This window comes from Cupressus sempervirens, chromosome 5 (genome assembly GCF_028749045.1).
Source record: "Cupressus sempervirens isolate cs-2001-9-10 chromosome 5, ASM2874904v1, whole genome shotgun sequence".
Taxonomy (NCBI): Eukaryota; Viridiplantae; Streptophyta; class Pinopsida; order Cupressales; family Cupressaceae; genus Cupressus; species Cupressus sempervirens.
In genome coordinates, this window is record NC_143122.1 from 702,228,298 (window position 1) to 702,241,168 (window position 12,871).

The window sequence follows — 12,871 nt, forward strand, 5'->3', positions numbered from 1 at the left end:
ATTGATGTACCGACCTAACTCGGTAAGGTCATGAACCGACCTCACTCGGTAGATACAACTCGATGAGTGAAACTTTGTTGCACCCGACCAAACTCAGTTGAGTCTTGAACCAATTTGGGATCAAAGTGTATCTACATACTAATCTGATCATTTTTCTTCCTTTAGAACTGCTTAGGATGATTCTTGGAGGATGCAGTTCCATACTTTCTTTTATGAATATTAATTGGAAATGATGGAGTCACTCATTTCTTGAGTGACATTGCCATTGCTTGACTTATCTTGTTCAGTAGATTTAGGAAACCATTGTTGCTTCATTTGCTTCCAGATGTTGTCTACTTTGATTTTCTTTTCATCTTCAATTCTTTCTATATTCATACAATTTCTAGCTATATGACCAAGTTCTGTACATGTATAGCACCTTACAGTAGTGTCCTTCTTCCTTAGGTGATGTCTTGCACAATTTATGCCAGTATGTCCATATTCTCCACAATAGTGACATCTGCACCAGGTGTTGTAGTCCCATCCAAATATGGCTTTGATAAGTTGTTCAGCTGGATTGAATGATTTGGATCTGCATTGGAATGCCTTGTGACCATGTTTATTGCATTTGTGATAGTTGCCTTCAAATTTTGGTTTTTCTTTGCACTCATTTTCTTTGTGACCATGCTGATTGCAATTGAAACATTTACCTTTGAATTTTGCTTTTCCATTGCTCCAGCATTTGTTTGATGTATGACCTAACTTTCCACAGTGATTGCAAGTAGGTTTTTGATTCTTTTGGATACTTTGTTTTGAAGATTCACCTTCTTCATTGTATCCAAGACCGGCTTTACCTTTTTGTCTATGAAGATTCTGCTCATTTTGCAAATTCAATTGATTCATATCTGCTTGGGATTTCAACATTCTTTCATTGACTTGCCTTTCAGAGATTAGATCATTTTCCAAGCTTTCATTTATTTGTCTCTCAGTTCTCAGATCACTATGCAAACTTACATTGATTTGTTTCTCAGTGATTAAATCATTTCTCAAACTTTCATTCTCAGATCTTAGAATCATGATTTCTTCATTTGCATTAGATAGTTGTCCTATAAGATCTTCATGCTGAAGGGATAGATTATTCCTTACCTCTAAGTCTTCATTTGCTTTGTTTCTCTGTTCCAAAACTTCACATAACCTGATGGATTGGACTTCTTGTTCTCTTTTGAGTTTTCTTACCTCTTCTTGCAGAGATCCATTCTTTTCTAGAAGTTCTTTGATTGCCTTGTTAGCTTCTTGAGAACTACTTGATGGTAACAAATCTTCAATCTTTTCTTCAACATAGTGATGGTCATTCATTTGTCTTGCAAGTTCCTTTCTTCATTTTAGGGATCGAGAAAGATGCTCCTTTGCTTCTTTGAGTTGAACCATGGCCATTTCTAGATCTAGCTTTTCATTTTCAATCACTTTCTCCAATCTGAATATCTCCATAACTTAGATCTTTGCTCAAGCTGTCAAACTTTGTCCTGAGAACCAAAAAGCTCTGATACCAATTGTTGGAAATATTCAAGATATAATAGGTTACTGAGAGGGGAGGGGTGAATTAGTAACAATAAAAATTTTTAAGTCAACCATACACAACATTTACTTATCTATCTTGCTGCATAAAAACTATTAAACATTTAAACCATATATGCACAGAGATTTGGTGACCCAGAAACCTTCCAAAAATAGAAAGTAAAATTGGGGTGGGGATGATACCCACAAAGCTTTGTTACTGCAGTATGAAGTTGGCCGGTTAAGGCTTACAATGATCACTTCTAGTGATCTTCCCTGTTAGGAGCACAGAGGATTGCTAGATCCACCTTGTTAGAGGATTTACATACATACTTTATAAGTATGCACTCTGTTAGGAGATTTGAATAAAGACGGTTAAGTCTACCCTATTAAAGGATTTACAAAAATGATTCACCTATTAGGATGAACCAAAAAATCAACTTACAACTTGACTGAGTTCTTTATTGTAGATCACCTTCTGTGATTGATGAAATCATTTCTGCTTCTGGTAGACCTTGCTGAGTATTCTTTTCTGCTGATGAATTCGCACTATCATTATTCCAGATATCTTGTATGTCTTCTTGAATATCTATATCACTTGAATGTCTATAATACATTACATATATATACCATTCCAATAATTATTCATGCAAGGTCAGCCAAACACAATTAAACAAAATATAACTGAGTCGGCCAAATGGTAAAATAAACTCGGGTTCTTCAGATAGACTTGATGACCTTCTAATACGTGACATCCACTACATTACTTGGCATCATCATGCACTCGGTAGAAGTAAGGGCTCAATTCATACTAGTCATACAATGTTGCTTGGAACTCGGTAACCATTGGTGACTCGGTAGATATAGTGTCACTCGGTAGAAACTAACTTCTTCGATAACCTTCTGAGCTTGGTTATCACTGAGTGCCTCCTCACTTGGTTAACACTAAGTGCAACTTTACTTGGTTTACACTAAGTGCAACTTTACTTGGTTGACACTAAGTGTAACTTTACTCGGTTGACACTAAGTGTAACTTTACTCGGTTGACACTAAGTGCTACTTCACTCAGTTAAAACTGTGTCTTTGATGCTCGGTTGAACTGTGTCGCTAGTGCTTGGTTTGAACTGTGTCTCCAATGCTCGGTTTGAACTGTGTTGCCAGTGCTCAGTTTGAACTGTGTTGCCATCATTCGGTCTGCACTGTATTACTCGGTGTGAACTGTATTACTCGGTGTGAACTGTAAGATGAGTGTTGTCACTAATGGCAAATAACTTTATGCCAACAGTTTCATTCATACTAAATCTAATACATAACAAATCCACATCATATAATAACCACAAGTGCGAATCCAACTCAATAATGTACAATAACATATGATGTCACTTGGCATAACTAGAATGCATGATCATCTGTTGTACAAGCCACAAGATATGAAAAGCTCAAATAATATACATCATGAATAAAATACATCATCTCATAAGATCTCTAGATAATCAAGTACAATAAAATAGAATATAAACATCCAAAAAAACAAAAGATCAGAATGAAAGGAACAATTGCACAACACATCCAACAATGACATCCAACTATCGGATCTCAATGGTATAAGAAACACTACCACTAGACCTCATGGAACCTAAATGGACCACTCCCACCATGCTAAGGAGATACTCTCAAGTCCTATACATATAAAGTTCATAACCAACATCTAGGTCAAGGAAAACTTGATAGCAAAATATCTCAAAGGTACCAAGACACAAATGACATCTAAGCCTAGAGGCAACAAAGACATGTAGGTAATCTACTATGTAAGTGGGCAAGTGTCATTGCATGAGTAAACTCTAAGGTTACTCTGGTAGCCTCTCTGGACTCCAACCCCCTACTGAGTCTATGCGGCATCAATATTCTTTCATATAGACAAGGCATATTAATGAGGAAAGGTCACAACCAAGCATCCTCTCCACTCCCATCCTAACTTGTACTAGCACTCGAGGCATGGATGGAGGAAAATAATGACTCTTATTAATTCATTTGAAACCATTTAATGAAATGTTCTCATTGATTAAAACAACCTACAATAGGTGACCCAAGAAGCCTCTTTAGGGCTCTGACCTCCATTGAAAACCACTTCCCAAAAAACATAAAGACAACCTACCATAAGCCAAAAATTGTAGAAAGTAGATCATAAGATCACAATGACACACATTAGTTCTTATACAAGCAATTGGAAAGTAACAAAAGATACTTGATTGAAACTCATAGATTTCACTATTGATCCATAACACAAAGATCACATCACAAAATCATGACATCACATAAAAATCACAAAACAATAACTCCTGGGCCTTTGGTAAACATCCAAATATGGTCATTGGAAAACTATGGGCCGCTCTCTCTGCTCTCCCCGCTCTCCCGCCTAGGTGCTTTTTCAAACTGGAAGATCTGCTATGACTCCCCTGTCTCCGTCCTATTCCAGCGTGGCTGCTGGAGTCACTCCCGCTCCTCCTGCGGATGGGGCTTCTTCTGTGGGTGGGGCTAAGGCTCTTTCTACATCTCGCCTAGCCTCTTCTGTGGATGGGGGTAGGGTCTCATTTGCCCCTCTGTCGGCTTCTAGTTCTCCTGCTCCTAGTTCAGGCTCTTTTGGTTCTAGGGGAAGAACTTTCGCTAACATTGCTGCCTTTGAGGCTAGGCTTCATGGTGCTTTCCCTCATGTTAACTCATCTGGCAGCTCTCTGGTTTCACTTGTAAGTGCTTTAAAGCCTATTAGGGTCCCTTTGGATATAGATTCAGTTGAAGACATTTTCCAAACGGTAGATGACCTTTCTTCTTTTGCTGCAATTTTTTGCTTCCATGGCTATTGGCCCTCCCTTTCTGATCTACATGGCTGGATCTCCAAGAACTGGTTGCCACTAATTGATTATAATGTTCACATATTTTCATGTGCTAAAGGTTTTTTTATAGCTAAGTTTCAAGATTCTAATGACAAGAAGATTATTTTATGTCACAATAATTTCTCTTGGTAGGGCAGATTTCCACTTATGGCCAAACCGTGGCATATGGATTTTGATCCTCTCTCAGAATCCTTTAATAAGTACCCTATCTAGGTTCGGCTCCCTAATCTTTCGATTCATCTTTGGCAGGATTCAATTTTTGAATCTATTGGGAATGCTATTGGGGATTTCTTATATGTGGATGCTGACACTTTGGATATTTTCCACTCGACCTGTGCTCGCTTCCTTGTTGACTTGGATGTTTCTAAAGGTCTTCCTGAGGCAGTCTGTTTGGATTCCCCGAGGGGGTCTTGGTCTCAAATGTTGGATTTTGAGGGAATCCCTTTTCGTTGCAGGAAATGCCACTTGATGGGTCACGTTGCTGCTCATTGTGTAGCTGGGAAATCCAAACCCAAGCGTTCCCCCTCTTGGTGGACTGGGGCCTCCTCTGAGCATTATACGGTGAAACAATCCTTGGTTGCTCCTGTGGTTTCAGAGGTTGAGGCTAGTTTTCCTTTCGTACTGGTGGTTGTGGAGGTTTCTTTGGCATCTCATCCTATGGATTCAGTGGCTGAGGGCAGCGTTCTTTCCAAGCTGGTGGTTAAGGATTCGGTCTCTCCCCCTGCTTCGGTTGACCCTCCTAGGGGTCAGTTGTCGTCTGTCTCTCATAGGGTGTTTGCTGAGGCCTTTGTGTCCCCTAGGTTCCATGGGTCTTTGTCCTTTGAGGATTGGGTGACCGAGGCAGCAAAGTTTGAGGACGGTTGGATTGCGGTTAAAGGGAAGAAGGCTAAGCCTTCTGCTCCCCCTTTAGATATGACCCTTCAGTCGCATAAGGGTAACCTCATTTTAAAAGGATAATCTTTTGTTTCCTTATGTTGACTGGTTCTTCTAGGTTGGTGTTTTGGTCTTGTCTCTAGTTTTTTGGTATTTGGTTTGGATAGCCTTCCTGGCTGCTTTGCTCCAGTTTGTTTGTCCTTTCAGATTCTAGAGTTTTTGGTTAATTTTACTGGTCATATCTGCTGGTTTTAGTTCCCTGCAAAACCTGGTTTAGTTGTTTGGCTGATTTCAGGTCCTTTTAAAACCTGGTTGTGCTTAATGGTTTATCTTTCTCTTTGATGTAATGGGTTTCGGGGCCCCTTCAAAACCTGCTTTTACCTTAATCTAAGACATCCAAATATGGTCAACACCTTAAGTCAACCCCAAATCCAACACAATTTAAAATGTACATCACAACAAGTGTAGTTTCATAATTTTGTTTGGTTTTGAAAACATAAGATTTTGATTTAGAATAGAGTTCCAGTTTTCATTTCCAAGTATCAATTTTGCTAATGTTTTCAAGTCCATAAGAACCTCCACACCCAACAAATGATTAAAATTCATTTTAATATAAAACCCAATATTTTTTATATATAAATGAATTCTCATATAATTAAACACAACCTTAAAAAAAAACTTCTATTTTTAAGACCCATATTAAAGGACATAGTACTAATTCAAACTTAAAGGTCAAAATTATGAATTCACGTCACTTGAAAAATGTGGAAGGGTAAATAACTCAGATATTTATCCTACTTTCTAGGATAATTAGCTTAGGGTTAGGATTTGGATTCAGAAGCTATCTATCCTCTTTACCATTGAGATACTACAGTAGGACATGCTCATCCTGGCAATTCAAGGAAGTTGATGCCTGGTACCTGCAATCTGCATAAAATTTGAGCATGTACTTATACATATAATCTAAACTAAATAAGCAATGGTGGGGAGTGGTGCATCATGGAGATCCTGACTAGTAGGTGACTATGACTCCCTCTCTCAACCAGATCAGAAATGTCAAACATAAAGTAAAACATACATGTACACTATACACATGCAAGTATGGGGTAAGTATCCATAGAAACTTCATATAAATCATCCATCTAACTATCATCATGAAATACATGAAATCACTATATGAACATACATATATCATCATCAAAAGAATAATCATGAACACATGAAATAACTAAGTATTGAGTAGCTCATCACATATATAAATTGAGTCTAAAATAACATCCAATAAAATATGGTAACCAAGTACAGCTAATTATAAATTATAACCATAAAACTAGCCTAAAAGAATTCAACAATAAAACATGAAAATAAAACTAGGGGTAGGCATTACATGGAATCTCACATAGTGTAGGAGAGTGATTAGAGAAAGGTCATCTTTAAGGAGTGATAGTGCCGAGAAGAGGAGAGTGAGTCCCAAATGTCATAAGGTATATCTTGTACACAAGAAAAGAGAACCAAGCACACACGATCAAAGTCTGAATTCACAGAGCTGAGAAAAGGCAGAGCCTAGTTCTAGATTGGTCAACAGAGCTGAAGAAGGATTTATTTCAAGGTAATTTTACTAGCTAAGTTGTTAGATCATCTTCTATTTTTTACTAATCTTTACAACAATAAATCCCATTGAGGGTGGACCCTAACAGGTACTTTGTACAAATCCCTTAAGAGGGTTACATATTAACTTGTGTTCCAAAGTCTTTCAACTATTCTTCTCCTAATATACAAAGACTTTAATGGGTCTCATCATAATTCCCTAATAGGGCAGCACCTTACAACATTGTAATCTTTTAACATGGATAAGCTCTTGACCAAGCACACTTCAAAAGAGTGCAAGTGACTCACACACCATGGTTTTTAACCTACTAGGTTTCCATGAGATAAATACTATGTTATATGTTGCTATTTTCATGTTATGTGTTTTTTTCTTAATCCCAACCTATTGAGTTATAGATAGCACCAAGCCAGAGATAGGTGAGATGTGTTATCTAAAGTAAAAACCTGAGATTAGTAAGTATATTGATTCAACCCTCACCCCTCTCAATATACTAACCAATCGTAGGAATGACAATATCATGTCTAATTAAAACACTATAAACTCTATAGGAGCATATTTTTGACTCTGAGCTCTACAAAATGGTATTTTTATGTTACTAAAAAAATATCATTAAAAAGAGTAAGATTTATTGAAATGTTAATTTTCTTAAATAATTTTATTTCTTTAGTAGTTGGACACATATTGCTATAAAAAATACACTTAATAGATATTTCCAATTGGAAAATTTGGAGGACTTAAATATAACTTAGCTAGAATGAATTTATCTAGATCATATGTTTGAACAAAATTAGTTTTTAGATAGAAATACTCAAATTTAGCGGTTCTAATAAATCAACCTAAAAGGTGACACAACTTTGTACTTTTAACCATAAAAATCAAATTATCATCCAACCATTTGATAAAATTACTTTAAGTGGGAAATTGGGTAGGGCATCATATTACAAAATTTCCCCAAGGGGTACAAAGGTAAATTAAAGTCACCCTACATCATCCATCTATCAACCCCATATCAAATAATGTTACTAGCAAGGGAGTCTTATAAGACTTTCCTAATAGATCTAATAGTTGGGGCATACATATGTTCTAGGTTCTAAGAGATTCCAAGGCTTAGAGACTTGAAAGTGTTAATTGAAGTACATCTAGAACAATGATATAAGGCACCAACAACCTTATTAAGATTCCAAAGGTTTGCCAATCTACCCAAAGAAAATTTTGCATCACTAGAATTCCATTATGTATTAGGCAATTTTATATGTTTTACTCTCTTCTTAAAATCCTCCTTGGATTCATTTTGGTTTCTTGTAAAATTAGAATATACACATTATTTTTTAGAATAACATGTCAACATCTGCCATTTGATGTGGTTATTTAATCTTCTCAAATTCCAAGGCAAGGCATCATTATCAACACAATTATTCTACGCAACCCACCCTTGGGTTTCACACCCACTCTTTACAAAATTAGGCAACATATTCCTTTTTCTTTTTAACATCCCTAATTTTCCAAATGCTACACCCTTAACTATTTAGTTTTCTTTTAATTATTTCTATATTCATTTTCCTTATTTAGAATCATATCCAACATCTAGCCTTTTATTCTTTTTTCCTTTCTCTTCCACAACTCTCCATTCATAATCCCTTCCATTATCATCCTTCCCAACCTTATATGAAAATGGTAGGGTAGAGAACCCTAGTAATGATAGGTTAGCCTTAAAGTTGGAAGATCCAAGTAGCTTGTTGATAGATCTCAGGGTTGCTAAAGGGTCACTATTTTTTTTTAATTTTGTTTTGTATTCTAGATATTTCTATTCATTGGATTGATCCTTCTGCAATATTCTTTCCCAAATAACCATTTGGTCACAAGTCAAGAAAGAAACCACATTTTGGTTTCCCATGCGAGACATTTAGGTTCATAATCATCCTATTTTCTATTTTACTTTCGTTGTGGCATTAGAATCGATGATATCTACTTTCCCTCTTATTTCATAGCCTCTTCATTGAGTTTCTTTTTATCCTTCCCCTTATTATCTTGCTCGTGTTGGGATAGCATTGAATGACTTGCATATCATTCTCCATAGATCCAAGTTCAGGCATGAGATTTGGCTAAATATTAGAAGTAGAGGTTGTTAGGTCATCAATATTCTTATTCTTATTTAATCTAAGATACTCCATCCTTTTGGAACTTGCAAAAAATATTGAGGTGTACATATTTCTTATAGATCTAACAAAATTTAGTTGTACTTTCATGCTCAAAATGTTGTTTTTACTTAGATTGTAGAGAAATCAATCAAGGAAACACCACATAAACCTCGAAAATAATATATAATCTCATAAAGAGAAGTCAAGATCTTTGCTGGGTGATTTTATGCATTTACAAAAGAGATCCAAAAGATTTTTTCATGTCTTTAAAGACCTTAAAATTTAAAAATTCAAGGGGTGGGATTGAGAGGCAAACCAATGTGGGAGCCAAAGCATATAGACCATTTTGGGCATCGAAGCCAAACCTCCATTTGCTAAGGGATATAATATTTCTTTAACCTTATCTCACATGTCCATGGGCCATTTGTAAGAATGCGAAGAGGATCTTCTTTGTTCACAAAGTAAAAATGACTAAGTTTGTAGACATCTAATTGACTTTTATATTACCTTTAAACATCTGCTAGGAATAAATCCACTTTTTAAGTTGATCGATATAAGGTTTAAAGGAAAAAAACTTACTCACTAAAGATAACTCTATCTCTACGATAGCTTCTTTCACTATTTCATTGAGAATATGAATTGTAGTATCGTCGAATTTGCAAGCAACTACATGCACTTTCGTAGTTTAAGAGTAAATCATTTTTGATGGACGAACACCCAACAACTTATTGACAAATGAAGATGGATTCTTCTGTTGGAGAAAAAGATTGTCTAGAAATATCACATTTTTCAGGACGATCCTTAAAAGATTTACCCCTATCACTTCAGGGACAACACAAGTGGACCCCAAAGTAAGGACAATAGGGCCAGAAGCTGCAATATTCAACGAGGAGGATATGAAGACCCCCAATGGGTCCCCCTCCTTTGGCCCCGTGGATGGATACCAGAACCAACACATGCACAAAACAAGAGTAAAACCCTAACAAAGAACAAGATTTTTAGCACCATTTATTTAGATTATATTTAAATAGCATCATCTACAATGTATTTTGGTTGGAGCACCCACTCTTATCTAATGTGTTTCTTTCATTTTGACATATTGAAAAGCTCTTATATGATTTCCCCATAAGAACATCACACTCTATATTCACAACATCTATCTACTCTTTCAATTGTAATGATTCACAAGACAAGTTCATAATAACTATAATACATTGAAGCCAAACCTATCCCTTTTTGAGAGATTTTTTTGGTTTTTCTACATTTTCTTACACAATCAATACTATCCATTGTACTCACAAGCTTCCAAAATTTAATTCAATTATATTATTAGAGTTCATAAAACAAATCAATTATATTTTATACTCAACATTCACTCTTCCCTTTACACTAAAAATTCTCAATAAAGTTATAAACTCAAAACTTGTTTTCATATTTCTTTCAAAACTTGTTTTCATATTTCTTTCCCAAACTTTCTCTATCAAAATCTTGTTTTCATTTTTCTTTGTTGTTTTTCTTGACATATTATCCTCCAGCAGCCAAAAATCTATAATTTCTTCTTTCCGATGTTCCTGAAATTTTGACTTTTTGGGCAGATCTTTAGATGATAGGATCAAGTAGTCTACATATCTTGAAATTCCTACGATGCCTAAGAATGATAAAAAGCCCTTTCCCGTCAAAATTGTTTCAAAGTCCTTTCTAAGCGAACTTTATTATCGACACCATCAATATCATTTCTTGGTGCCCCATTGAGCAAGTACACCGTTGTAGCTACTTCTTCAGCCCAAAAGCCATTTCTCAAAACTGATGCCATCAACTATGCGGTGTGTTGACATCAATGAAAGATAGGTAGATGCTTATCCTTTAATCTAAGTTGTAAGATTTTGTTTGGATGCCTATTTCCTTTCACAATCGAGCCTTGAAACAGTTGAAAGTGTTCATATGTCCCTATGAACAATAAATTTCTAGCAAAATAGGCTCTCACTTAATTGATTATATGTGCATAGAGCTCATGATTCTGTTTAATTGTTAAAGAAAGTATGGACAAACGGCCGTCCAAATAGACCCTCAAAATGATATATAATAGTGCTCTATTGTGGGGGAGAAAATGATGGTTTGTGGGGTATAGTAGCGATGAGGGAATATGAGGATGTCAGGGGAGCCCCTCAGTAAAAATGTCTTGAGAGTAGATAGCCAATCGGGGACATATGCCAGTGCCGATCACCAATCCTCCCAATAAAGAACTGGACTTCAAAATTAAAAAAATGGTTCAAAACATTGCGGAATATCATAGTCTAGACTTTATAGACAATGTTGATCTGACTAGATTTGCATTGATTTTGTCTGCCTACGGTTTCATGTCACTTTCATTTATAAAGCGGCCACCTTTATCGCTCCCTACGTTGATGTGACATTAGTTCCCTTGAAGGCCTGTAACTTGAATTGTTTTTGGTTTGATACTGTTTTCTCATCTAGTGTTTATAGCTAAATAGATACGAAGCTGTTACCGTGATGAATTCGATATTTTCTATAACTTGTCCACGTTTTCCTTTCACATTATGCTTGTCAATCTAGGGATCGCGCCTTTTGTTTTTCAATTCTAATTAAAGTATAGTCGATTTGTATCCATAACCTAGAAGTGGAAAGGCTTGGTCTCAAACTTACTTAGACCTGTGGCATTTTGTCCTCCCACAAATTTCCAAAATGTCAAATCCCAAGCCTGAACAGTATGAACTTCGATGGCAACGCCTAAACTCCAAACGAAAACGTCAATGTCTTATCAACGAGGACACTAAGTTTTCTTTTTTTCAAACTTCTCTTTTGACATTTTAGTTTAAGATTTATTAGTGTACCCTGGAGACTCTCACCTTCCTCCCAAACTTTGAAGTACGCGTTCTCGAGACGTCTCCACACCGGGTACTTGAGTACTCAGGCACCCTCACCTCCGCCATTCTTCAACCATGCCACTGCTGGGATGTGTACTTGAATTTTGATTTTTGAATGTTACTATTGGGTATCTAATACGTTACTATGTTGACTGTCAATGGTTCTAATTCATGTTGCAGTTTTGCTATATTCAAGTATTTTAATTTGATATGTTATACTGAACTACTGAAACATTATTTCATAACTAGCATTTCAAATTCTATATATATACTATACAACACCCCTCCCTGCCTTGTCCTCCCCTTGTCGTTGTACCTTGGCCGTCTCCCACCGTCCCAAAAATGAGGCCCATTTTCCCTGCATCCCGAAAACTCACCCCGATGTCCTGGTGTCCCGAAGTATTCCGTACTAGTGTAACACTAGGATTTATCCAAACTTGGCAACACCTAAACTCTAAACTAAGGCGTTGGCTAATCTCCAGACAAAATGTACCAAAAAGAAAAAAAAAAGTCAAACATGATTCTTTTTTAGATTCACAAAAACATAGCAAAATTTTCTCAAAAATTTTGTTGTTTTTTATCACAAAACATACAGATCATGAAGATGAAATGCTGAAAATTTTAAAAAAAATCATTGTGCTTTCATTTTTTTTGAAATTTAGTCAATGGTGCAATTTTGTAGGGAGGATAGCCGCATCCCTAAACTAAAATGTCATGTCTTATCAAGGAGGACAACATTGAGAGGGTATCTAACAATGAATTTTGACGCATCCAAAGTGTGAAGTTAAGACCTACTTGACCATTATTGAGGTAGAATGTAGAAAGCACACTAGAAATTTAGAATTAGAGAAAAGCTCAAGTAGCTACTTTGGACATAGATCTTTTAAACTGTAAATCTGATTTTGCTGATTTTTTCAGTGAACCTTTGTAGGTGGCGCTAAG